Raw genomic sequence first — 27,891 nt, 5'->3', positions numbered from 1 at the left:
CTGCTGGGCTTTATATCCTTGGGAGACTCCAAACAGTGGCAAAACATACAGGTCATTGCTTGAATCAAGAAAACAACTCTGGTGCCCCATGTTTGACCACGTCCCCTGGATGAGGAGGCCTGGTGGCACTCAGAGGAAGGATAGCAGGCTACCAAGAAGAGACTTGATACCCTATGAGCATATACAGGAGGAAGAGGTCCTTCTCAGTCACAGTCATAGGGGAAGGGAGTAAGGGGAAAATGGGAGGGAGAGAGGAATGGGAGCATACAAGGGATGAGATAACAATTGAGATGTAATATGAATAAATTAATAAAGTATATTAAAAAATAAACAATCACATCTGTCTCACTAGTAAAAAAAGAAAAAAGAAAAAAGAAAAAGAAAACAAGGGGCTGGAGAGATGGCTCAGCAGTTAAGGGCACTGACTGCTCTTCCTGAGGTCCAGAGTTCAATTCCCAGCAACCACATGATGGCTCACAACTATCTATAATGAGATCTGGTGCCCTCTTCTGGCCTGCAGGTGAACATGAAGGCAGAGCACTGTATACATAATAAATAAATCTTAAAAAAAGAAAAGAAAAGAAAGAAACAAAACAAAACAAAACAAAACAAAACCCACCACAGTTAACTTTCCCAAGAACCTCACAACATCCCACTCATCCTGACCTTGAGTCCAAGTTAGCAAGGTGAAGCCATTTATAAGTCCCCATTTAAACTCACGTGCTTTGCTTTGGCCCTCCACAGATTGCAGGGGACCTCTCCTGCTTGCTCACCTGCCATTGCTTAGTGACTGTAACAGTTTTCAAAATGTGACTCCAGGTGAAGAAACTGCTGTAAAACTTGAGGGCGTCCTTTCTGAGGTGCCACCCCCAAACTTTAAAGTAGCTAATTTTTTTTTCTTTTAAAGATTCAATGGCTTGTTCACCCTCCACATGTAGCTGTTGATGTACACTTTGCAACGGAGTGTCTGAAATTGTGGTGGTCCTGATTTATGGGATTCATAATTAAAATGTCTGCTGATTAAATTTGTTTTTTCAAAAAAAAGATTTATTTATTTATTATTCATACAATTTTATGCCTGAATGTACACCTGCATGCCAGAAGAGGGCACCAGATCACATTATAGATGGTTGTGAACCACCATGTGGTTTATAGGATTTGAACTCAGGACCTTTGGAAGAGCAGTCAATTCTCTTAACCTCTGAGGCATCTCTCCAGCCCATAAATTTGGTTTTGTTTTATAAAAAAAAGATTTTTCTCTTGTCCTTCCTCCTTGTCAGGCAGTGAGTTCGACTATGCTGTTCAGGGATGTGTCAGGGCTCCACCCTTAATGTAACCCTATTATTATTATTTTATTATTATCATTATTATTATTATTATTATTATTATCATCATCATCATCATCATCATCATCATCATCATCATTGTCGTCATCAGTCAAGACAGGGTTTCTTTGTGTAACAGAGCCCTGACTGTCCTTGAGTCACTCTGTAGACCAGGACGGCCTTGAACTCACAGAGACAAACCTGCCTCCTGCCTTTCATGTGCTGGGATTAAAGGCATGGAGCATCTTACCCAACGCAGAGTAGAATTTTAGAGACTAAATTTTGTCATTCTTTTTTTTTTTTACTTTATTAATTTATTCTTGTTACATCTCAATGGTTATCCCATCCCTTGTATCCTCCCATTCTTCCCTCCCTCCCATTTTCCCCTTATTCCCCTCCCCTATGACTGTTCCTGAGGGGGATTACCTCCCCCTGTATATGTTCATAGGGTATCAAGTCTCTTCTTGGTAACCTGCTATCCTTCCTCTGAGTGCCACCAGGTCTCCCCCTCCAGGGGACATGGTCAAAGGTGAGGCACCAGAGTATGTGAGAAAGTAGTATCCCACTCTCCACTCAACTGTGGGAAGTGTTCTGTCCATTGGCTAGATCTGGGTAGGGGTTTAAGGTTTACCGCCTGTATTGTCCTTGGCTGGTGCCTTAGTTTGAGCGGGACCCCTGTGCCCAAATCTGCCTATCATAATGTTCTACTTGTAGGCTTCTAGGACCCTCTGGATCCTTCTACTTTGCCATTCTCCCATGCTTCTCTCATCTAGAGTCCCACTAGAATGTCCTCCCCTCTGTATCAGTTTCCTGGTAAGTGAAGGCTTTCGTGGGACATGCCCCTTGGGCTAATATGCAGATATAAGTGAGTATATACCATTTGAGTCTTTCTGCTTCTGGGTTAACTCACTCATTATGATCATTTCTAGCTCAATCCATTTATCCACAAATTTCGGGAATTCCTTGTTTTTAATAGCTGAATAGTATTCCATAGTGTATATGTACCACAGTTTCTTTATCCATTCTTCTACTGATGGACACTTAGGCTGTTTCCATGTTCTGGTTATTATGAATAAGGCTGCTATGAACATGGTTGAGCAAATTTCTTGTTGTGTGCTGGAGCATCTTCTGGAACATATTGGCACAGGAGATAACTTCCTGAACAGAACACCAACAGCCCAGACATTAATGTCAACAATTAATAAATAAGACCTCATGAGGCTGAGAAGCTTCTGTAAGGCAGGAGACGCTGTCAAGAGAACAAAGCGACAGCCTACAAACTGGGAAAAGATCTTCACCAACCCTACATCTGACAAAGGTCTAATATCCAAAATATATAAAGAACTCAAGAAATTAAACACCACCAAACCAAATAACCCAATTGAGAAATGGGGCTTGGAACTAAACAGAGAATTCTCAACAGAGGAATATCAAATGGCTGAGAAACACTTAAAGAAATGCTCAACCTCCTTAATCATCAGGGAAATGCAAATCAAAACAACTCTGAGATTCCATCTTACACCCATCAGAATGGCTAAGATCAAAAATTCAAGCGACACCACATCCTGGCGAGGATGTGGGGAGAGAGGAACACTCCTTCATTGCTGGTGGGAATGCAAACTAGTACAACCACTTTGGAAATCTATCTGGTGCTACCTCAGAAAAATGGGAATAGGGCTTCCTCAAGACCCAGCTATTCCACTCCTTGGAATATACCCAGAAGACGCTCCAGCACACAACATGAAAATTTTGTCATTCTTGAGAATGTGCACCTACAAGGCCCCTGAGGACCACAAGACTGTGCCTTATTGATATCCATAAGAGACAAAATCTTACAAAGAATTTTATATGTTGTAGTGACAAAAATTTCTGTAGCAGGCTCAAGGACAGTCCTTTCTTGTCCTGTTCAAGTTCAGGTGAGCTCTTTGTCCTTCCATGTTTTTTTAGATCAGGTTATTATTGCGATGATGAATCACCATGACCAAAATAAGCCTAGAAGAAAAGGGTTTATTTTTCTCACAATTCTATTTAACGGTTCATCATCAAAAGCAGTGAGGACAGGAACCTGGAGGCAGGAGCCATGGCCCAGGTCATGGAGGCGTGCTGCTTATTGGCTTGCTCCTCCTGGCTTGCTCAGCTGCCTTCTTATAAAACACAGGACCACCAGTGCAGGAATGTCACAATGCATAATAGTCTAGGCACTCTCCCAGGGACCACTAACTAAGAAAATCCCTTATAGCCAGATCATATGGAACCGTTTTCTGAATTGGTCCCCTCTGATGACTCTAGGTAGTATCAAGTCAATATACCTGTGTCTCTACAGCCTGGATACACCGGGTCCATTTTCCCCAGCACGGCCCAAGCTCTGACACACCTGTACTCAGTATGAGGTGTTGATATTTCTACAGTGCTGTTGGGGATAGAGAGAGATGTTCTCTGCTTCCCAATGCCATCCCTGCTCCCCTCTCTCAGATTCTGTTTTCCTTTCTTCTCTTCTTCCATCCCTCTTCTGTTGACTGCTTTATAAAGAGCACACTCCCCTCCACCCCTCCTCTTCATTCAACAAATGAGATGATGAATAAGCACTGCGATGAGGTAAGTTCTCCATCAGTGAGGGCCTGACGCCTACCCTTGATGAAGCTCCGGGTTTTAGTGTTGTGGTTTCCATCAGGTTGTTCATCAAACAATAATCCCAGCATTTACTTGGGGGATATGTTTGATTATTTCTTAAGGGTGTGACTCAGGTGACACAATGTAAGGGAGGGGGTCCCCTCCAACATTCTGGAGAGGCTGTAGTGAACAGTTAAGTTCAGCTTGTGGCATACAGGAAGCATAGTTAAGAGTGACAGGAAGTGACCAGGACAAGAGTCAGATCCCAAAGGCACATCCGCAGTGACCAGTTTCCTCCCATCTACCTCTGCTGTCCACAGTTCTCCCAGTTCTTAGTATTCTGTAATAATCTTGTATTTTGGAAAGATTTAAATCTTTATCTTTATTGTAGGAAATTCTATAGTTTTGAAGTTGATATTGCTTGGACTTTTTACATTTTTTTCCAGTAGACTCCATGTTAAACCTATAAGATGCAGACATTGCTGGCTAGAGAGATCACTGCTAGGAACTGCTTGCTGTCCTGCAGACACAGCTTGTTTACATCCTCAGTTGTATATTTCACTGCTTTAGAATCATAAATAGGTCATGCCATATGTTCCTGTATTTAAGTATAAATCTTTATTTATTGCCAATTATCATTTACATCATAGATGGAGAGACAATTCAGCAGACGATAACATGGAGTGTCCTTGCAGATGCCCTGGTTAGATTATCACGACCCATAAGGTCACTCACAGCCAGCGGTAACTCCACTTCCAGGGGATCTGGCTCTCTCTGCTGTTCTCTTTGGGTGCCACACACGCATGTGCTGCACAAACATACATACAGGCAAAACACCTGTACATGTAAGATAAAAAAAATAAAATACAATTATTAAAAAATAATCTTAACACTTTTCCTTTGCGATGTTTTTAGTCAAATTATACCCCATGGCATGCCAGCAAGCATTCGCCTACTGGTCATGTCTTGATCCTCACACCCTGCTGTCTCACTGTATGTCTCAGGTCTTGCTTCTTCCCTGTGTTTATCTGTCTTCTATTGGCTGTTTGGTAATGCATTGAATGCCTTACAAAATTTATTTCATTACTTAAGTATGTTTGTTTAGCTTAATTTTATTCAAAACTTTCATACATTGATTTATTTTTCTGTGTGTATTTATGTGCTGATGTGCACATAGAGAAGCCCTTGCTAGGAGTTCAGAGGTCCCTATACAGGAGGCAATGCTATCATCCTTCAACAGCGTTGGTTCTGACGTTTGAATTTAGGTTGTCATGGCAGCTAGTCAGAGCCATCAGCTGCTTAGTCATGCTGTAGATTGTCAATTTTTTCTTTTTTTCCCTTTTTATTATTAATTTATTCATAATACATCTCAGTTGTTAGACCATCTCTTGTATCCTCCCATTCCTCCCTCCCTCCCACTTCCCCCCTATTCCCCTCCCCTATGTCTGTGACTGAGGGGGACCTCCTCCCCCTGTATATGCTCATAGGGTATCGAGTCTCTTCTTGGTGACCTATTATCCTTCCTCTGAGTGCCACCAGGCCTCCCCATCCAAGGGACATGGTCCAATATGGAGCACCAGAGTTTGTGTGAAAGTCAGATCTCCTTCTCTACTTAATGGTGGAGAATGTCCTGTCCATCGGCTAGACTGGGTAGGGGTTCGAAATTTACTGCCTATATTTTCCTTGGCTGGTGCCATAGTTTGAGGAGGACCCCAGGGCCCAGACCTGCCTATAGTTTTTCAGGACCCTCTGGATCCTTCTATTTCCTCATTCTCCCAGGCTTCTCACACCTAAAGTCTCAATAGGATGTCCTCCCCTCTGACCCACTTTCCTGGTTGGTAAAGTTTTTCATGGGGACTACCCCTTGGACTAGTGTCTCGATATAAGTGAGTATATACCATTTAACTCTTTTTGCTTCTGGGTGAACTCACTCATTATGATAATTGCTAGTTCAATCCATTTGTCCACAAATTTCAGAATTTCCTTGTTTTTAATAGCTGATTGTCAAATTTTAAAATCTGATAATTAGGGTCACAGAGAGGTGGCTCCGTAGCTAAGGGTGATTGTTGCCAAGTATGACAACTTGCACTCAATCCCTGACACCCACGTGGTGTGAGAAATGAGCCAACTTCCAGAGGTCTTCCTGTGACGTTCACACAACCTACCTGGCGTGTGAGTGCATGTGTGTGCAAACACAGACCCAATAAATAAATAAATAGAATAATGGGGCATGGAACTAAACAGAGAATTCTCAACAGAGGAATATCAAATGGCTGAGAAACACTTAAAGAAATGCTCAACCTCCTTAATCATCAGGGAAATGCAAGTCAAAACAACTCTGAGATTCCATCTTACACCCATCAGAATGGCTAAGATCAAAAATTCAAGCGACACCACATCCTGGCGAGGATGTGGGGAGAGAGGAACACTCCTTCATTGCTGGTGGGAATGCAAACTAGTACAACCACTTTGGAAATCTATCTGGTGCTATCTCAGAAAAATGGGAATAGGGCTTCCTCAAGACCCAGCTATTCCACTCCTTGGAATATACCCAGAAGATGCTCCAGCACACAGCAAGAAAATTTGCTCAACCATGTTCATAGCAGCCCTATTCATAATAGCCAGAACATGGAAACAGCCTAAGTGTCCCTCAGTAGAAGAATGGATAAAGAAACTGTGGTACATATACACTATGGAATACTATTCAGCTATTAAAAACAAGGAATTCCCAAAATTTGTGGATAAATGGATTGAGCTAGAAATGATCATAATGAGTGAGTTAACTCAGAAGCAGAAAGTCTCAAATGGTATATATTCACTTATATCTGCATATTAGCCCAACGGGCATGTCCCACGAAAGCCTTCACTTACCAGGAAACAGAGACAGAGGAGAGGACATTCTAGTGGGACTCTAGATGTGAGATTCATGAGAGAAAGGCAAAGTAGAAGGATCCAGAGGGTCCTAGGAGCCTACAAGTAGAACATTATGATAGGCAGATTTGGGCACAGGGGTCCCACTCAAACTAGGCACCAGACAAGGACAATACAGGCGGTAAACCTTAAACCCATACCCAGATCTAGACAATGGACAGAACACTCTCCACAGTAAAGTGGAGAGTGGGATATTACGTTCTCACACACTCTGGTGCCTCACCTCTGACCATGTCCCCTGGATGGGGAGACCTGATGGCACTCAGAGGAAGGATAGCAGGTTACCAAGAAGAGACTTGATACCCTATGATCATATAGAGGGGGAGGTAATCCCCCTCAGGAACAGTCATAGGGGAGGGGAATAAGGGGAAAATGGGAGGGAGGGGAGAATGGGAGGATACAAGGGATGGGATAACCATTGAGATGTAACAAGAATAAATTAATAATAAAAAAATGGAAAAAAAATAAAATAACCACTGTTTGATTTACATACAATAAAATTTACTGTTTTCAGGTATATCTTTTACAATATAGCTAAATTACACTATCTTGCATTCCAACATATCAAGGTCCAGATGATTTTCCATGTTACTGGAAGTCCCTTTGTCCTGTTGCTGGCATTAAGCTATGCCCTCAGGCAACCCCTCTCGACCACTACAACTTCTACTTTTTAAAATTGTTACATTCACACAATAGATGCCCCATTATTATTTTGTCTGTTTGTGTGTGTGAATTTCTAATTTTTTATTTTTGTATTCTTTTTTGTGAACTGTGCTTATGGCCTTGTGTTTGCTAGCTGAATGCTGCATCACTAGCTAAATAGGAAACTAACCTGAAAGGCTTTGTCTGTCTGTCTGTTTGGGGTTACTGCAATTAAACGTAGGGCCTTGGGATGATAGACAAGCAATATTTAAATGTGTTGTGTTTCCAGCCTGACAGAGGACATTTTGTGTCTACATTATTTTCTTATGCCAGTGCTTGGCAGATTTATATGTGTATTTCCTTTATTTGCTGAGTTGTAGTCTATTATAAAATTATCAGTTTTCACACCCTATTTGGTTGATACTTGCATTATTCTAAATTTTTATCATTATGCAAACAACTGTTATAAACATTTCTGTACAGGTGATATCCCAACTTACAGTGATCTAAGAGAATTTTTTGACTTTCATGTGATTCACTCGCAGCTGAAGATTCTGTTATATTTATCACTGTTATGATGATATACCTGCTAAATCTTGAGAGGACACAGTCCCTCTTGGTGGTAAAAGTGTGGTGGCAGGATTTTGCATTTATATTCAGGAAACAGAGTGGATGCTGGTACTGAGCATCTTGCTCCCTCTTTAATTCCAACCAAGACCCCAGACCATATAATAGTGCTGCCCACATTCTGATTGTGTCTACCCAGTCAAAGCTCTGGAAACACCCTCCTACACACACACTTAACAGTGTGATTCCTGGGCAATTCTACACCCAGTAAGTTGACAATGAAGACTAACAGTCACAAAGACATATTCCAATTTTGCTCTTTTGCCTGACTAGCAATAAGTACTGGAAGAGATTTTCAAGATGCTGGCAGCTGTGGTGACCTGTCTCAGTCACTTGTGCTACCCCATGATTACTGCACATCAAATGGTCTATGTGTTCCATGATTTTTCCTACTGAAGGTTGATGTAGTTCTGAGTACATCTCAGGTAGGTCAGGCCCAGCAATGGTATTTAGTAGGCTAGGAGTATTAACTGTGTTTTTCAGTTTAGGGTGGATTTACTGACATAAACTCTAACAACAGTTAATGAGAATCAGCAATTCCTGCGGTAGTGTGTTTCCAGTCCTCTTAGGAAAATACTGATGTATGTCCAGTGATAAATGTGTGGTAGATTAGCTTCACGGGAGACTCCTGTGCTCCCTGCAGGGCTGATCACATTGCATTCTCACTGCAGTGTGAGAGCTGCTCCAGGTCCCTGCCAGCACTTGGCTTTGTCGGTCATCGCTGTGTTTGTTCTCTTCTTTCAGCCACTCTAGCACAGGGGCAGTGGGTGGATTTGCCCTTTACTGTGGAAAGTAACATTTGACACAATTCACTGACTTAGAAGTCAGGTTTCTGCTCTGTTTGTCTCAGTTGGATTTGCTGACTTGAGACAATCCTTCACATAGTTTGGACCATGCTCTTTAAATTTTTCTATTTTTAAATTTTCAGTCCATACGTTTTTCAAACATTTAACAACGTTTTCTCATTAGCATCAGATTTTAATTTTTATTTATTTATTGTGTTTTTTATTTAAGTAATTTATTCAGATAACATCTCATTTGTTATCCTTTCACTTGTATCTTGCCATTCCCCCTCCCTCCCTCTTTAACCCTACTCCCCTCCCCTAGACCTGTAATAGAAGGGGACCTCCTCCCCCACCATATGACCACATCCTATCAGGTCTCATCCTGGTAGCCTGCTTCCCCTTCCTCTGAGTGCCACCAGGCCACCCCACCAAGGGGAAGTGGTCAAACAGGGGGCACCAGAGTTCATATCAGACTCAGTCCCCACTCTCCACACAACTGTGTAGAATGTGTTGTTTATTGGCTAGATCTGAGTAGGGGTTCTAGGCTTACTACGTGCATTGTCCTTGGTTGGTAGAGTAGTTTAAGGAGACCACTCCTGGGTCCAGATCCACCAGCCTTGATAGTCTTCTTGATTTTAATTTTAATAATATAGATTCTATTTTTTCAGGTACTGCTTTAAGACTCTCTGGTGGAAAGAATAAAAGTCTTAATTTCATCTATTTATAACCCACTATAACTCCAGTTCCATTGGATCTGATGTCATTTTCTGGCCTCCAGAGGCACCAGTCATACATGTGACATACAGGTATATATGTGGGAAAACTAAACTAAAAATATTAAACATTTAAAAAAAGTCTATATGGTGTCTGTTATTGTCCCATGTTCACAGTGATAGGGTCATGACTGGACCTTGAAGTCAGAGAACGTTGTGAGGGGCTGTACATCATACCAGAGGCAGCATGATGGAGCTGTGAGTTTGGTGGATATTAAAGACACCATGAAATCCTAAGGGAGTCAACTTGAAAGAGTGAAAGATAGTTGACAGTGACACCGTTGGTGGAGAACCTGAAAAGGGAGGGGAGAAAGACAGAGAAAGGGGGAGAAAGGGAGGGGGGGGGAAGAACATGAGGGATGGAAAAACAAGAACTAGAAATTTCTTACTTTTATAATGTTTCTGAAATAGTGATTAGCTTGGACACAGGTAGAAGATAGTTTGTGACCAGGTATGGTGGCACAAACCTTTAAAACCCAGCACTCCAGAGCCCAAAACAGGCAGATCTCTGTGGGTTTGAGGCCAGCCAGAATGACATAGTGAGACTCCCATCTGAAAAAAACAAACAAACAAAAACAGTATTTTCTTGGGGGCAGCCTCAGAGTGGTTTGCTAGGAGCAGCAGAGACACAGAAGCACATATAGAAATTTCAGTCACATGTTTAATAGACAGGGATTAGAACAGTTGGACAGGAGGGCATCACCTGACTTTCTTGCCTTTGCATGGCAGGCCTATGCTCTAATACCCACGTCTAGGTATGGGCTCCCCAAGGGAGAGTCTTCTCTGTCTTTACATGGCTGTCTATAGTCTTTGGCCAGCTGCTGAGGTGGTTTAATATGAAGGGCATTCCTTCAACTTAGGGATGAGAGGAGGAGGTGGGAGAAGTTGGATCTCTTTTGGTAGTAAGTGAGCAGAGTTAATTTTCTTCTTGGCACCTGTATGAGAGGTTTTTAAAAACCAGATACAGTCTCTGTGTAATGTTGGCTTCGTCATTGGTGCTTTAAGTTTCCTGACTCCATCAGTAGGACAGGGAAACCAGACCCATAATAAAAGGCCCGTTTTCTTACCATGCTTTCCTTCCATGACCCTGTAGATCTCTTTTCGTCTGGCCCCAAGGAAGATAACTGTAGTCTGCATGGAAGGTGAACCACAATCTGCAATTTGGGTTTCAGAGATTTATTGAGCAAATAAATGCATACCTAGACAGATATCGCATTCATACAGAGTCAGAAAGATTTAAATCTGTATGTGGAAGATGAAAGTAAGTGTTCGTGTCTGTGTGAAGAGTCATAGCCTAAGATAGCACCCTCTAGGCTCCTCAGTCACCCACTCTCAAAATTCCTTTGAATCTCAGAACTATTAATATGCTTTGGAAAGTTAGTGAAATAACTATGTGGAAAAGAATCCAGAAGCACTTGAACCGCAGTGACCCAGAAGTCTGCAGACATAGTGAAGCCCCGTAGGATCTATGTTTCCCCCCAGGCTATCTGCTCTGTGCACTGGTTTGGGATTCCACTGGCTTCCCCTTCTAGCCTGAGCTCACGTATAAGCACGCATTGTTGAGGCCTGCAGTGCTCTGTCCTGCTCTCTGCTGCCTGCCTGACCTGATATCCCACTGCTATGGGGAAGAATCTCCTTCTGATCCTGCTGGGCCTTTCCTTTGTGCTGGGCTTCCTTCAAGGTGAGATGCTAGGAGGTGGTAGGGCCTGGTGCTGGTGGGCAGCCAGTCTGTTGAAGGCTATTGGGTTTGGGGAGGTGAGGAGTAAGATACAAGATTGGACTCATCTTATAAGTGACGCCACACCCTTCATCCCCAGGTCCTCACATCCCCTTCCTTCCCTGCTGTCCTTGTACACAGGAGGGACCTCTCCCATTCCTCTTCCTGTCTGTCATAGCTCTGTCCTGGTATTCTTTTTTCTATTCCTTCAGTTCTCTTCCACAGTCTTCCACCTAACCAGTGCCCAGGCCTAAGTTTGACCTGGAAGTGACACAAGGAAGGTCCTTCACAGGGTGAAGGTAAGGAAGTGATTGGGGAGCACTTGTATGCTCATAGGTGGTAGCTCAAGCTCCCTACAGCAGAGCTTGGATCTTCCTCCTCACAGCCCTGTCCATACACAGTATTTGAAGAAGGGAAACCTGGCTCTGCATCTCCAATCCCTTCCTAGGTTCCAAGGTCATGGGCCCTCCTGTGGGGGCCAGCTCTGCATGCACCCAGCTCTTTCCTTGTTCATTGTTTCTTATTCCTTGATTCCAGCCAGAGGCTCAGCTCCAGCTGGAGGCTGGCTCTCAATGAATCTTTATACTTGCTTTTTGCCTTTTCAGCCCTGACATGTTTGCGGTCGACATGTTAAATTCTGATGGGGTTTGTGAGAAAGGAGAATCTACCTGTGAAGCTAAGGATGACCAGGAATGTGATATACTGGTAGTCTCTAAAGGTGGGTCAAGCCTGGGAGATCTAGGAGTGATCCTGTTTGCTGATGATGAACGGAGTAGTCCTGGCTACAACTCCTAGAGACAAAGCAGAAACTTTGGGGCACTGCATGTCTGTGTAAACTCAAGAGACAGCTCCTTTGTACTTGTCACTGCTTGTCTTCTGTTCTTGGTCAGACGAGAAGACTTTTTTGGGGGGGATTTCTATCTGATATTAATGATATATTTTGGGAAACTTATTCAGTCATGAGAGGATTTGAACTACAAAATCCCACTCAGTAGCTTTGGATATAGAAGGCATTCTTGCAGGTCACATTTAGAGGTTGACTGGTGGTGACTAGCATACATCACACTGGGGAGCATGGCTCTCCTAATTTACTGAAACTTTGACTTCACAAATATTTTTGTTTGTTCCTTGTTTTTTTTCTTGTACAGGTTATGATATCCTGTTTGGGCAGCAGGATTGTTCTTCCAATTGCTTAAATAAGTCCCACTGTAATACAACATTGGAGTTTACATGTTGACATAACCAATCGCTCTGTAATGAGTTTTAGAGGCCAAACTCATTCTTGCCCAGTCGTGCTGCAGGTGAGTTTATCCCTCCCTGTGCTCTCAAAGCCTCACAACACTGGGGCATCTATTCCCTGCAGGGCCTAAGACCTGACACCTGCCTGGAATCAGCATCAGCTGTGGATGTTTCAGCAGTTCAGCTGGGGATAGAGCCATGTTCTCTGCTTTCTCCTTCTCAGAATCTTGTTTTCTCCTTTTGCTTCCTTCATCCTTCCATCACTAAGTGATACTGACTGCATTTCCCCCTATTTTCTTCTCTGTTCCCTTTGTCAACAGTAGTCAATGCTAGTGAATATGACAGACCTCACCCCCACCCTTTATGAACCGTCAGACTAGCAGTTCCCCTTCTTCTCAGGGGGCTAGGAAACATCAGTTCCGGTGTCTGTCTTCATTCTTACTCATTGACTGGATGACATATGCGCTCTGGGTTATCACTACCGTGACCTGAGTAAAACAATATGACATAGCAATGATCTATTTCAGTTTATGACTCCAGAGATTCCTGTCATGGCGGGAGGATGTGGTGGAGCAGAGCTATTGGCATCATGGCGTATAGGACACAGAGCTGAGCATAGTAGGAAGGGACCAGACTTCTTCTTATTTTTGGCTTGTTCCATCTTCACCCAAGTCTCTCTGCAACCTATCTCTCTATCACTGTCCTAGTAAAACTGCCTCCTCTGTCTGACTCTTAAGAAGTTCCTTTTTCCATTCTCTTCTCATGAGAGATGGGTGCATCCTATTCTTTCAAAACTTCTCTTATCACCTTTTCTGCCACTCCATTAGACATCACTTTCAAACATGGGTGCCATTCTTGTTCAAACTACCATGTGCTCTAAAGGCTATAATCTATCCAGTCCCTAAATGTGCCATTTCTCACACTCTGTTCTGGTGGCTTTCGACTTTCTAATGTTTGTTGAACTCCTATGTTAGCCTAGAGTCACCTTCTCTGAAAAATTTTTTCTTATCCACAAGACATCTTAGCTCTTCTCAAGTCTTCTTTCTTCATATTTCTCCTGACATATTTCATGATGCATTCTTCACAGCATTCTATAGCATCTGCTTCTTGAGAGAATGCTAGTATGATCTTCTTCTCTACCTGCCTTTTAACTTACCACTGATTCTGGATCCAAGCATGTACTATGCAAGTCCTCTGTGACTATCTGCTTGAGAAGGGGTGGATGCTATTTGCATCAACATTTAGAATCTCAATCTCATCAGTAATTCCATGTTTCTCCTGATATATAGGCTCTTGGGAAAATGACTTTGCTATATGGAGCTTAGGAACATGGGCATCAACTTCTCACAGAACAATAGCTGATATTGAAATTTTGTTTATTGAAAGAGTTTAGTCTAAATGTATTTGGATGTGAAGTTTTATCTTGGATCTCAAAATTATGGTTTATTTCCTCCCTTCTTCCACAGCTAATCACCTGAAAAATGCAGAGTCAAGGTATGTGAAATTCTGCAAATTTAATGAGAAATATTCTGGAAGTCTAACAGTATATACACATGGCTATAACCATGAAGATTTCTGCAATTACATCAATTTACCACTCACAATGGCTTCATGTGATCTAGTTTCAGTTGACTTCATTTGTCCTTTCTTTTTCTCCTGATCTAAATCTTCTTCTCTTAGGTTTCATTTTTACTCTGGACTAGAAAAATTTTCTAAGCCTCAGAATTGTGCAATTCCTTGAATTTGGAGACAGAAATTTCTTTGTTTTCTAATTCTTATGCATGGTATTATTTAGCCCTCATCACCAAGATTGTAGCTGGGTCTTGGTTTTCATCAATGTATTTATCATTTTTGTGTGGGTTTGCAAGATTGGTGAATATATATAAGGATCATAGACTGCCAGAAAGAGGTTAACAGGCCAAATATCCTTTGGACAACATGTGCATCAGAAACTTTATTAGAATTCATTATTGTGACTTGCACTCTGGGATACAATTAAGGAGCAACATTTTGTTTTGGATCCTAGTTTCACTCATTCATCATCTTACTCACTTGCTATGGGCCTAAAATAAACTTAAACTTCATGGTAGCTGAAAGCCATGATATACCAAAACTGCCCACCTCATGGTGTCTAGGATGTAGCAAGAAAGAGAGAGAGGACTGGGCAAGCTCTGGATACCAATGAAATAAACTCAGTGGTCTACTCTAAGTAGGCCCCACAGCTGAAAAGGAAGCTATCTGGATGACCTTGTTCTGATTAATGAGAAAATAACATCTACAAGATCATAGTCCCAAGTTTCACCCAATGAAGAAAATTCTCCACCTATTGTTTTTGTTATATTGTTGCCATAAAATAAATCTACTAAGTGTTTCCTCCTCTTTGAACAATGTTCTTTCTGAGTATGTAGAGTCATGGGTGAAATTGTGTTGACACTTACCTATTTTAGGAAGGTAAAACTACATCATTAAGAGAGAATGTTCTTTGCAGGCCCTCATTTCCTTCCTCATCTAAGCACAAGATCCTTAGGATTACACTTTCATTAAATCAGTAAGGAAAGGGTTGATAACCCTTTAGTTATGCACACAGGATTACTAAACACTTCTCTGATACAGACTACTTTCTCCTTTGTAAGTGAGCATTGTAGAATGAAAGGAGGGTTGGCTGTGGAATACACAGGAATAAATAGAATTTATCACATGACCTTCTTCCTAGACCCAATGACCACAAAGGAAAAAGGGGTGGAACATCTGTATGATCCAGAAGTGGTGTAGGCCTTTTCCTGGACCTGACCAGACCCTTGAACTCATGGGCCCATAGCAGCTTTAGTAGCCTACATAAGATCAGCACAAAATCAACCCAGTCAACATTACAGCATACATGGAGGAGGGACACATCAGTCCCTACTCACAGTTAGGTAACTGTTGACAGCTAATGGCTATAAGAGAAGGAAGAATCAATTTTGTTGTCTGTTTGTTTATTTATTTATTTATTTATTTATTCATTCATTCATTCATTCATTCACTTAACATTTTGATCATAGCTCCCTCCTTCCTCCTGTTCAATACTCCATCCCTCTTCCTCCTCCCTTCTCCATATTTTCAGAAAAGGAGAGCCCCACCATCAACCCACCCAAGGCAACAAGTCACATCAGGACTGAGCATATCATCTTCCCCTGTTGCCTGGTGAGGCATCCCTGCCAAGGGTAAGGGATCATAAAGGAAGCAACAGAGTCTATGTTGGAGGTGGCCCCACTACTCTTACTAGGTGGTTTACATGAAGCATGGTCCTTGGTTGGTACTTCAGTCTCTGCATACCCATCTTGGTTCTGCTTAGTTGGCTCTGTTGATCTTCTTGTGGAGCCCCTGTCACCTTGAGGTCCTTCCGTCCTTCCCCCTACTTTTCCATAAAACTCCCTACTCTGCCTAATGTTTGGCTGTGAGTCTCAGTATCTGTCTTGATACCCTGCTGTGTGGAGCATCTCAGAGGACAGATATACTAGACTCCTGTCTGGGAGCATAGCAGAGTATCATTAATAGTGTCAGCTCTTTCCCATGGCGTGGGTCTCAGGTTGGGCCTGTCTTTGCTTGGACATTCCCTCAATCCACATCTTGTTGGCAGGATAAATTTGGGTTAAACGTTTTTGTGGGGTGTGTTGGTGCTCCCCTCCCTCAACTAGAGTCCTGTCTAGTTAGAAGGAGTCCTCCTCAGTCTCCATGCACCCTTCTAGTGGAAGCCTCAGCTACAGTCACCCCCATATGCTCCCAGAAGCCTACCCTGTCTTAGGTCTTCAGCTTCTCACAGAGATGCCTCAACCCATGGTTTCTCTTCTCTCTGCAGACCTTCTGTCTCCCCACCCCAGCTCTCCCCATGTCTGACCTCTCCCTCTCCTATTTTGTTCCCTCTCTTCAACCACTTCCACTGATTATTCTATTTCCCCTTTTGAACGAGACTTAAGAATCCTCCTTTGGGTTCTCATTGTTACTTATCTTCTTTGGGTCTGTGAATTGTAGTATGTTTATCCTGTATAATATGGCTAAAAACTGCTTATAAGTGAGTACTTACCATGCGTGGCTTACTGGCTTGGGTATACCTCACTCAGAATGATCTTTTCTTAGTTCCATCCATTTGCCTGCAAATTTCATGCTTTTCTTCTTTTTAATATCTGAGCAGTATTCCATTGTATAAATATATCATAGTTTCTTCATCCATTCTTCATATGAGAAACATTACATTGTTCTGAGATTCTGGTTATTATGAATAAAGTTGCTATGAACATAGCTGAACAAATGTTTTTGTTGTATAGTAGAGCATCTTTGATGTATATGCCCAGGAGTGGTGTGACTGGGCCTTGAGGTAGAGCTATTATCAATTTTCTGAGAAAGCACCAGATTGATTTCCAAAATTATTGTACAAATTTGTACTCCCACCAGCAATAGAGGAGTGTTCCTTTCTCTCCACATCTGGGCTGTACTTGAGTATTTGATCTTAGCCATTCTGACAGATGTAAGTTGGAATCACGGAGTTGTTTTGATTTGCATTTCTTTGATGACTAGGGATGGTGAGTATTTCTTTAAGTGCCTCTCAGTCATTTGAGATTTCTCTGTTGAGAATTTTTACATTGGTTTATTTGGTTTGGGTGGTATTTAATTTCTTGAGTTCTTTATTTATTTTGGATATTAGCCTTTTGTTGGATATAGGATTGGTGAAGATCTTTTCCTAATCTGTAGGCTACCTTTTTGTTCTATTGACAGTGTTTTTTCCTTACAGAAGCATTACAATTTCATTAGGTACCACTTATTAATTATTGATCTTATAGCCTGAGCTTCTGATATTCTGATCAGGATTTTGTCTCCTGTGCCAATGAGTTCAAGGCTCTTCTCCACTTTCTCTTCTAATAGATTTAGTGCATCTAGTTTTATGCTGAAACTATGCTTTGATCCACTTTGACTTGAGTTTTGTGTAAGGTGATAAATATTGATATATTTACATTTTTCACATGTATACATCCAGTTAGTCCAGCACCATTTGTTAAAGATTCTTTTTCACCATTGTATGGTTTTGGTTCTTATAAAAGAAAAATCAAGTATCCATAGGTGAGTGAGCTTCTGGGTCTTCAGTTTGATTTTATTGATAAACAAATCTATTTATATGCCAGAACCATACAGTTTTTATTTCTGCTGCTCTGCAGTATAGCTTGAAGGCTGGGATGAAAATACTTCCAGAAGTTTTTGTGTGTATAGGATTTTTTAGTTTTCCTGGATTTTTTTGTTTTCCATATGAAGTTTAAAATTGTTTTTTCACGGTCTGATGGAATTGTGTTGGTATTTTGATAGGAATTTCATTGAATCTGTTTATTGCTTTTGATAAGATGGCCATTTTTACTGTATTAATCCTACTGATTCATGAGCACGGGAAACCTTTTCATCTTCTTACATTTTATATATCTTATATCTTATATATCTTATATCATTATATATATATATTTCTTTCTTTAGAGAATTATAGTGAATGTAAACATGTTTTTTATCTCAAGTGTGCGATGTGAAACAGTTGGTGTTTGTCCACTAGAAGAGGAACTGCCTTTTTCAAGAACATGGTCTTTGGCAACTGATAAACAATCTAACACTGACTCTGAGAGGAGATAAATATATATGATCCTCAAAACAAGAGGCTTGGGTTTTTTGGTCTTGGCATGATTTTCTAGTCTTTGGTTGTTCATCATTCCATTTCTAGATGCTCCTAGAAAGAACTGCTCTGGAGAATGCTTCAAGGTTCCTAGTTCTAGCTGCTGCTCTTGATTCTTGCTATGATGGTTGCAGTCACCTTTGCAGAATTGCTGGTTTGCTGTTTAATGCATCTGCTGGAATCCTGCCAATTATGCCAGTGGAATTGCTCCAAATAACTGTGTCTAAAAAGGTCTACTTATCCTGTTCTCATTAACCTCTTTTCTCTTCTATCTAGGGTAGACAGGTTGGAAGGGAGATATAAGCATTAAAGAACCCCAAATAAAGTAGGTTTGAAAAAGTTCAAAGACTACAGGTGGCACCCAATGTGGGTCATAATGGGTAACTTAACGTCTAATTCTGTAAAGGAAAGTACAGGTTTTGAAGGTATAAAGATACTGTTTCAGGGTATCAGCAAAATGGAAGCTTTTAATCCAGGGTTCTTTCCTGCCTTGCACCCAGAGGGAATTTTTGTTTTTGTAATGTCTTCTTCCTGTATTCCATGTTTTTAAAAGATTGGAAAAAAGACTGATGATATACAAAAACCAGAAGTGTCACTAAATTCTATAGTTCTGGAAAAGATTTCAGAGTTAGCAGTATAAGACAGTTTACAGGTAGAGATGGAAACACATGGGAAGCAAATAGCACCACTGATAAACAAAGAAAAAGTGTTCAGATTAAACGGTAACTAAAAATGGGAGCACTTGCTGCCCCACCCTGCTCCATGTTACAGGTGTTCATGAAGAACAGGAATCTGGAAAGGCCAATGGCATTCTGGAAGAGCCGGAAGGCAGACAGGCCAAAAGGGCTTTGGAGGCAAGTGCATCACTAGAGGAATTCTCTGGGGCTATGCAGACACCATTAACTTTCCTCGTCTTTTTGTGACATATCCCTGCTAATGATGGTAGTGAGGCTTATGATGAGATGGCATGGCATCCAGTAGATATGCTAGATTTATAGCATTTTAGGGAGTCTATTGTACAGTATGGAATGCTTAATCTTTCTTTAGATAAATGTTAAGTAACTGGGCTACACAGCATAGACTTATTTCCCGTGATTGGAAGGGATTGGTGTCAGACATGTTAGAAGCATCTCAACAGCTATTGTGTTGGAGAAATGAAGCCATGAAAATAGAAAAAGAAAATATAACAAAGAGGATGAATGTTGTTAAAGATCAATTGCTTGGTGAAGAGTGTTATGCTGACTTATGAGAACAAACCTCATCTGAAGATGTAGTAATTGAACATTGTTGTGTTGCAGCCTTAAGAGCTTGGGACATGGTTGAGGAGCCTGGTAAAACAACCACCTCATTTACCAAGGTAATTCAAGGCCCTGGAGAAGCCTTCACAGAATTCTTACAGAGATTGGGTTCTGCTCTAGATAGAGCTACAGCATATCCTGAGACCAGACAGGCATTGACACTGATCAGGGCATATGACAATGCAAATAATGAATATAAGAGAGCAGTTACACCATTAAAAGCAAGAAGGTCACCATTAGATGAATGGGTAAGACAGCTAGAGAGCTAATATTGGCTCTCAGGAGCATCAAGCCAATATCATAGGACAAATCATAGCTACAGGTCTCAGATACCAAAATACCTGGTATTTTAATGATGGTAAATGTGGCTATTTACAAAGAAATCAGAAGGTTAAAAGCCCCAGACCTCAAAATAACAGGTGCATCAACTCTGGAGAAAATAGTACTTGCAGAGGAGAACAAGGAGATTCCAATCATGATGGTAATGATGTTCCAAGACATCCAGAGTATTTCAGCCACTGTGGGAAGGAAAAATATTGGTCTAGGGATTGCCTATCAAAGAGAGACATACAAGATAATCTCTTGACACTGGGAAATGGAAGGAAGGGTCTGTTAGCTCGAAGCCCCACAGCAAATAACATGGACCATCTTTCTTTGGTCAGCAAGGAGGCATCAAGCATGCAGGAAAACAAACATTAGGTATTGATGACTTAATGCATACTACTGAATGCTGTGCAGCTTTGTATCTGTCCTCAGGCAAATCTGTCAACTATCCCCACAGGCTAAATGTTACAAAATATCCATTGGTGTTTATGGTCCTTTACATTCATTGACAGTAGGAATAATTCTTAGAAATGGATTAACTGCTCAAGGCTTTATTGTGCATCCAGGTATTATAGATGAGATTGTAAGAAAGAAATTTAAATCCTGGCATAAGTTAAAAAGGAGGTGCAAATTAATTCAGGGGATAGAATTGCTCAGCTGTTACTGTTTCCTTATATAAAGGGCAAAACTCTTAGTACATAATGTCTAGGGGTTTTCATTTTTAAAACAATCTGCCTAGCTGTAGAAATGCTGAAAGAAACCTATTTTGTAGAATTACCTTCATAGATGAGACCAGGCTGTGATGTTTGACAACATTTTCCCAGAGTCTACCAGTGTTTCTCAACCTTCCTAATACTACAACTCTTTAATAAGTTCCTCGTGTTGTGGTGACCACAACCATAAAATTATATCCATTTCTACTTCATACGTGTAATTTTCCACTGTTATGAATTGTAATGTACACATTGGTGGTTTTCTGATGATCTTAGGCAACACCTGTGAAAGGGTTTTTTGACTCCCCAAGGGGTTGCAACCCACAGGTTGAGAACAGCTATTATTATTATTGAATGATTATGCATGAGAGTAATCAGAAACTTCTGGGTGATGCTTTACTCCCATAGTAGTGTAATCTTTTATTTCTTTCTCCAGGGAGGGAGAATGCATGTGTATCCATTTTTTTCTAGCCTAGTATATCTTTCTGTGCCCCACAATGGCATTCAGCAAAACTACATCCATGACAGTTTGCACAAAGGCAGGGTCTGCGCTACAGACCACAGATGAGACTTGGAGTCCTCAAGAGCCAATGAGGCCCACAGTGGAGTGCTGTGTTGTTAGTCAGAGCTGGAAGACACGTGTCGGTATCCAGTAATGCATCATGGGCAGCCATATACAAAAGTAGCATCTGCAATGCCTAAATAACAAACGTCCCCTCAGTAGGATTCACTTGTGTCTGGGGAAGAGAGAAGGAGGGAAGGGCAGAGAAATTCTGTGACCCAGAAGAACTTCAGAGAGTGGGAATGTACATGCGTGTGCCCTGATACAGCATCCGTATAAACCTCAAAGGACAGTGTGAAGGAGACAGTTCTTCCTTTCTACACTATCTGTCCGAGGGATCAAACTCAGGTTTTTTGGCAAAATCTTGGCCCCCTTGACAAAACGATGATGATTGAAAATGCCACAAGTAGGGATAATTACATGAATGCTTTTGTTATGTACTTTTGTATAAATTCTAAAATACCACAATGCCACACAAGCCTAATAAAGTAAAAATCTGTTAGGAAACTATGACTGTTATTGGCCCCTATCTTTGATTATTAAATACAAAAGAAAATGTCTTTGAAATTTTACCTTTATTGCTTACGGAAGCACCACTCATCTCCTCTCACCTCCCACAGCCAGATGCAATCTTTGCTGCCCTCTGTGCCTGCTGAGCCTGGGGCATGTTTCTTATCGTCACCTGGGACAGTACTCCCAGGAAGCATGGTCCAATTTTCCTCTGCCAGTTGGACATCTTTGTAGTGCCACCTGGCAGTTGATTTTGTCTTGTGAGCTTGGTAGTTTTTCCTCCTACTCCTTCTGTGCTGCCTACATTAGTCTGTAATGTGTAATTGCTTTGACGTGCTACAGGAAGCCTCTAAGCAGGGTGAATGACTTTGAACTGTGCCCACTTTATGTTCAAAGCAAAGTTACCCTACGGTTTCTCTGTCATGGCCCCTGGGAGACCCTTCTATCCCACCAATGGCCAGAGCATATTTCCTTTATTAAATACACATTCCCAGAGCCCAACCAGGACAAATTAGATACTTTTCTGCTCTTTCTTCCTCTCCTGTTACCCCAGCAGCCTTCCTCCTCTGGCTGGAAGGTGGGGCATGTTTTCCTTTTCTTTAAATCCTTTCCTATGGTGTATTAGTAGGAGATATCACAGTGTACGGGGCAGCCATAATGTCCTGTGAAGAAGGTCCTCATGTTTTGGTTGTTAAGGTGTAAAGACAATTGGCGAATCCCCTCAAACTTTTCCTCCTGGATTCAGCTACTAATGGCTTTGCCATAGTTGGATATTAGTGTCAGTTTCTAAAATTTTGTCTCTTGATTTCACTTTGTTTCTCCTTTGTTTGGGAAAATAAAATAAAACTTACCCCTAGGAAATATAAATAGAGAAGAGAAAAATACTTGATATGTGTTTTAAGTCTGTTTGGTGCTTCTATCTCAGGAGCCTCAGGCCAGGCAAGCCAGACACTGCTTACTAAGTTGTATCTGTTACCTTAGCATCTCCTAAAAACCAAAAAAGCTAAGTTTTAGGTTTTGGAGATGGTGAATATTCTTACCTTGACATGATCCAGCATCACCTTGGGGCAATCCACTGGGTATGGGAAGATTTTAGCTTGGGTTAACAGAGGGGGGAAGACCTATGGTGACTGTGTTAGCACCTTCTGTGCTGGAGCCTTAGAATTAGAAGAGAACGTGATCTCAAAGGCAGCTGCACCTCTCTCTGTTCTCACTTGCAGAGACCATGTGATCTTCAGCCTCAAGGTCCTGCCACCATGTTCCTGCTACAGTAGGCTGCTCCTTCACATTGTGAACCCAAAGAAGCCCCTCCTTCCTTAAGGCCTTCTCTCAGGCATTTTGTCACAGCAGTGAGAACAGCAACCAAAACAGTCTACCCTGCCAACTTTCCCCTCTGTGTGTTCTGCACTCTAACGTGGTGTCTCTTCAGGGGTCCTTCTCTTAAGTTATACATGAGAGATCTAATTTTTCTCCCTTTTTGAGTCCTATAAGAATTTCTGTATTTATTTGGTTTTGCATAGCTCAGTGGATCAATCCTATAACCTAATTGGGGGCTGAAGCTTCACTCTCAGGCATGTGGCATACAGGTTATGTAATGACGCACGTTGTCTCCTTCCTCTCCCACTGTCCACACCCTGACATCAGGCAGAGGGGACTAATCACACCAATACTAATAATAGCGAGTATTAATTGTAGGTATGTGCTGCTCTAGTCATTGAGATCAAGAGTTATCACTTAATTTACACTATTTTTCTATATATTTGAGACCCAGTTAAGAAGTGACTTTCTCAATGAACTATCTAAGGGAGCACCAGTATTTTCCCTTTCTGTGGCCAAATTGGCCAAGCACTGCTTCTTCAATAGCATCTCCTTACCTGTTCATTTCCACCCATAATCTATCTCAGCTGTCCTCCTATCTCAGCCTCCTGAATGTGGAGCCCCTGTTACACGACACTAGCATGCTTGTGGTGACTTCGTTACTGTCTCCCTGCTCTGCTAAAACCAGGGCCTGGATCTGTCCCCTCACAGCTCCTTAGTACCACAAACAGTTGTGGGACTTAGTACGTTTAAAATACATTTATGAGGAAGAAATATGGGAACATTCTTTAATGGAGACAGAGAAAGTGGCATGTAATTTGGATGCTGGCTTTCATGTCTTGAGGCGTCGGGTTTAGTTCCAATATTTACACACCTTAAGCAGTGCTCCAGCTGTAGTGAACAGCATGTTAGGTAGAGAAAGGTGGCCAGAATGTGATTTAGGGTGAGTTTTAGCAAATTATTATACCTGTCTTTAGTGTAGTTTTCATTTCAAGGCAATTTCAAAAGAGTCAAGGTATTTACTATCTGTATAGAGATTTTATAGAGATTTTCTCTCCCTTCATTCCCATTCTCCCCTCTTCTCCATTTCTCCCTCTTCTTCCTTCCTCATCCATTTTCCTTCCTTTCCTTTTTATTTTTTTCCTAGACAGATTCTTACTGTGTAATACAGGATAGCCTGGAACTTAACATGAAGCCCATCATGACCTCAAACTCATTATGTAGCCCAGGCCATTCTTTAACTCATGGCTATCCTACTGCCTTGTCTTTCTGGAGGCTGGGATTATTGGTGTTAGCACTACACCTGGCTTTACACAGAGGTTTCTAGTTGAACTCACTTTACCTCCAGGGTTCTTCTCTTAGCATATGTTAATTACACATAATAGTTTGTTCCATTCTGACAATTCTATACATTTATATAATATATTTTTTATTTTACCTGCCCCAACTACCCTCACATGTCCCTCTTACATGCCTGCTGGTCCCTTTCCTTTCCCTAATCCATCATCTTTCTACTTTCATGACTTTTTAAAGGTTAGTTTGCTTTGGTGGACCAATGAGTTTAATTAACGGTTGTGTATATGAGCATGGATGATGGGTCATTTACAGGAGCATGGACAATTTGCCAGTGGTTACACCACTGAAGAGAATTTATCCTTTCCTCCCAGTAAGCATTAATGGCCAGTCACTGCTCATGGAGGTATGAGACCTTGTGAGTCCCTCCAGAATCCATGACAGACTGTTGGCACACCCGGTCTTGTGCAGCTCGTGCACAGATTATCACCGCTGCCATTCATGAGTGCAGTGGCCATGCCATGCTGAGAGCCAGCCTTCCACAGCACCTGTCTCATCCCCCCAGCTCTCCTTCCCTCTCCAACGCTTTCTTTTCTGTGATATTTTCTGACCCTTTGAGGGGACTATAGTCTAGATTTTCCATTTACAGCTGAGAGTTCAACAGTCAGTTATTCTTATTATTTCATCATTTTTGAATCTCTGCAGATTCTGTTGCCCACTATAAAAAGAAACTCAGAGATCTGTTTTTCTTTTCATATTTTGTTGAGATAGTCAGATATTAGTTTTTCTAATGATCTAAATTCTCCAAATGTTATGTTTTCCTCCACATGTGGAGCCATCCCTCTATTTTAAATACATATAAAGTTGATGCTCTTTTTTTCTGATAAGTAGTTAGACACTGAACATAATATTTTCTGCCATTATTTATGAGACCAAGTAGTCATTTTAGACTTTCTGAGTGATTGGTACTAGCCTTTTTGAAACCATACATGGTGTCTAGTCCACATTCCACAGGCTGGCTCTCTCTGATGCTTGACTGCTTTTCTGCCTTGGACTCATCACCTCCCACACTGTAATGATTTGGTCCAGGAACAAATTAACATGCTTATTGTCCAGATTTCTACTTATGCTTTTTAAATACCATGCTAGGAGACTTTTCTTCCAAGTAGATATTAGAGTAAAAGGAATATATTACCATCTTCATTTCTATGCCATTTAGGTGTTGTTCCTGATGGTCCATGCTACTCTTTCCGCCATTGGGGTCTTTCTTATATATTAAATTATCTTGTGTATATATGTTGAGTGGTTTAGCTCGGTATGTTAGAAAGTGGCCATATATGGGCATAGAACCTTTAAAGAAGTGATTGTGGTGAAATGGGGACATATGCATGGTATCTAATTCAATGACTACTATCTCTACAAAAGAGAACAGAAATAGGATTTGTGTGTGCATAGAAAAAGACACAGGAAGATCAAAGTGGCCATCTACAAACCAAGGGGGAAAACTCAGAAAAGCTGACCCTGTCAGCACCTTGATCTTGGGATTCTAGCTTCCTTAATAATAATATAAAAAAAAATTCTGTGGTTTGAACTGCCAGTTATGCTATTCTGTCATGGCCCTAGCCAACTGATGTGGAGAGCAGCCATGGATGTCTGAATTGCAGTGGTTAAGGGTTGTGCCCCTTTGTGATGAGGATCAGTGTCTGACCCTGAAGCCCTCTCTTAGGCCCTTGCTGTGAGAAGAGCTGAGGAGAGCATGTGTGCTTCCCTCGATGGGATGCCACACAGGGTCATGCTTCTGGGGCAACACAGAGAGACAGGCAGGACTGATGCGGCTCCCACCTTGGCTACTGCCTGGCTCTGGGTTTGTCTGGAGTGAGGCTCTCTTCTAAGCTCCCTGGACTAGAATATTGATATTCTAGAAGAAAACTACTTGAGCCTCAGAGTTTGATCTAAGAGGAAAGGCAGCCAGAGACCCTCAGAAACTCCCTAGGAGAAGGGAGTCTGCAGATGGAGAAGGGAGGTGAGGCTGCAGACACACCTGTGGAGGTCTCCAATGGCCACCGCCCTCCACCTGTGTCTTTGATCACTCCGGGGGCAGAGGTGCAGCTCCAGACTTCTCTCCAGGACTCATAGCTAAATGAATCTGTTTGTTTAGCTTATCTGGTTTCTCAACTATCTGAGAGAATTCAGTCCATTCTGAACTCCAGCCCAGACTTCAAAGGCTGTCTAGAAGAAATTGTTCTTGGTTTCCTGCCCACTGCGATATGCAGACCATATTGAAGCCATGTGGGCATCCTACTTTTTAGGACAACTCCTACAGCTATCTCCCACTGCCAGGTCCTTTCCCTTCCCATGGCAGAGGATGACCCACAGGCCTTGGTCTGCTGCCCTCCTTGGAGTTATGATCTCTAAAAGTGGCCTCTGACTGAAGTATTCAAGCCCTACTCTTTTTTTTTCTTTGACAAGGTCTCACTGTACAACACTGATTACCTGGAACTCACTAAAAAGACCAGTCAGGGCATAAGATCGCAGAGATTTTCCTACTTTGCCTCCGGAATGCAGGAGGTTTAAAGGTGTGTGCTACCTAGCCCAGCTCTGAGTGCTACTGTTGCTAAGGATTCTGTATGGCTCCTGAGAGTACCTAATGCCAAGCATTCTGTTATTTCATACCTATTGTTTCCTTGCACTTTAGCATAGGCTAACAAGGTTGACATAGCCCTGGGCTCACTTTTTCAAGGAACAATGAAATCAATCCTATAAAATGATACTGTGTGGCAGTGATTCTTCTTTTTCCTAAGATCCTATCTAGAAATCTGTGGAAATGGAAACTCCATATGGTTATTCTTATGAATATTGTATATAGATTTCCTTGAGCAGGAGTAGTCAGAAGTCATACTGTGGATTTTTTTCAGTCCCTCTTCTTTAGCCAGACTGTCCATACTTCTGTGGGAAGGGTGTGAGGAACACTTGCTGTAACTACAGCTGCAACAGAAGATTGATGGCTACAACCAGACAGAGAGCTTGGAAAGCAGGGAGTCATGTGTTAGGCCAGCCTGTGAGAATAGACTCAGGGCAAAACCTCTCATGCTGGCACACTGTGTCTCCATCCAGGCAAAGACGCAAGATGGGGGTCATGGAAGATACATGGAAATAAATTTTTCTGGGGAACTTAATTGTTGATGTTTTGGGCTTCCCAGAATTTTGTGTTTGTGAAGTCAGTATGTAGAGGTACTCTGCAAGGAATATGGTAGAGATGATCTGTGAGAAAGGGTGACTCAGAATCCATACCTACAGCCAAATTTATACTCCATGCTTTTCTCACTTGGTATCTGATCTGATAACGGAAAGGATGTGGATCAGGGTCACTCTTTGCCTTCATATTTTGATGACATTTTAACTAATTTCTTTTATCATGTGTAAAAACAAATGTTAAACTCTATGGCTTCTAATCCTAACTCCTTTGTGTCATATATATGACAAAAGCACTACTGTCCATGAAATATTTGAGACCACCTAAGACCAGAAAGTTTGGAGAG

At 41.6% G+C, this 27,891-nt stretch overlaps 1 protein-coding gene across 1 annotated transcript in view; it reads left to right on the top strand.

Annotated features, from left to right (window-relative positions):
• Positions 1-12,636: 12,636 nt before the first annotated feature.
• The window catches only part of PATE4 (prostate and testis expressed 4), a 172,319-nt gene continuing 157,064 nt past the window's right edge, over positions 12,637-27,891 (top strand). The window contains exon 1 of the mRNA XM_084782220.1: positions 12,637-12,711. The gene's annotated coding sequence lies outside the window, so the exon portion shown is untranslated. The remainder of the gene's footprint in view (positions 12,712-27,891) is intronic.

Source organism: Acomys minous (assembly GCF_964271855.1).
Source record: "Acomys minous genome assembly, chromosome: 5".
Lineage (NCBI taxonomy): Eukaryota > Metazoa > Chordata > Mammalia > Rodentia > Muridae > Acomys > Acomys minous.
Note: the sequence above shows the minus strand (reverse complement) of the source record. Positions and strands in the feature narration are given on the sequence as shown.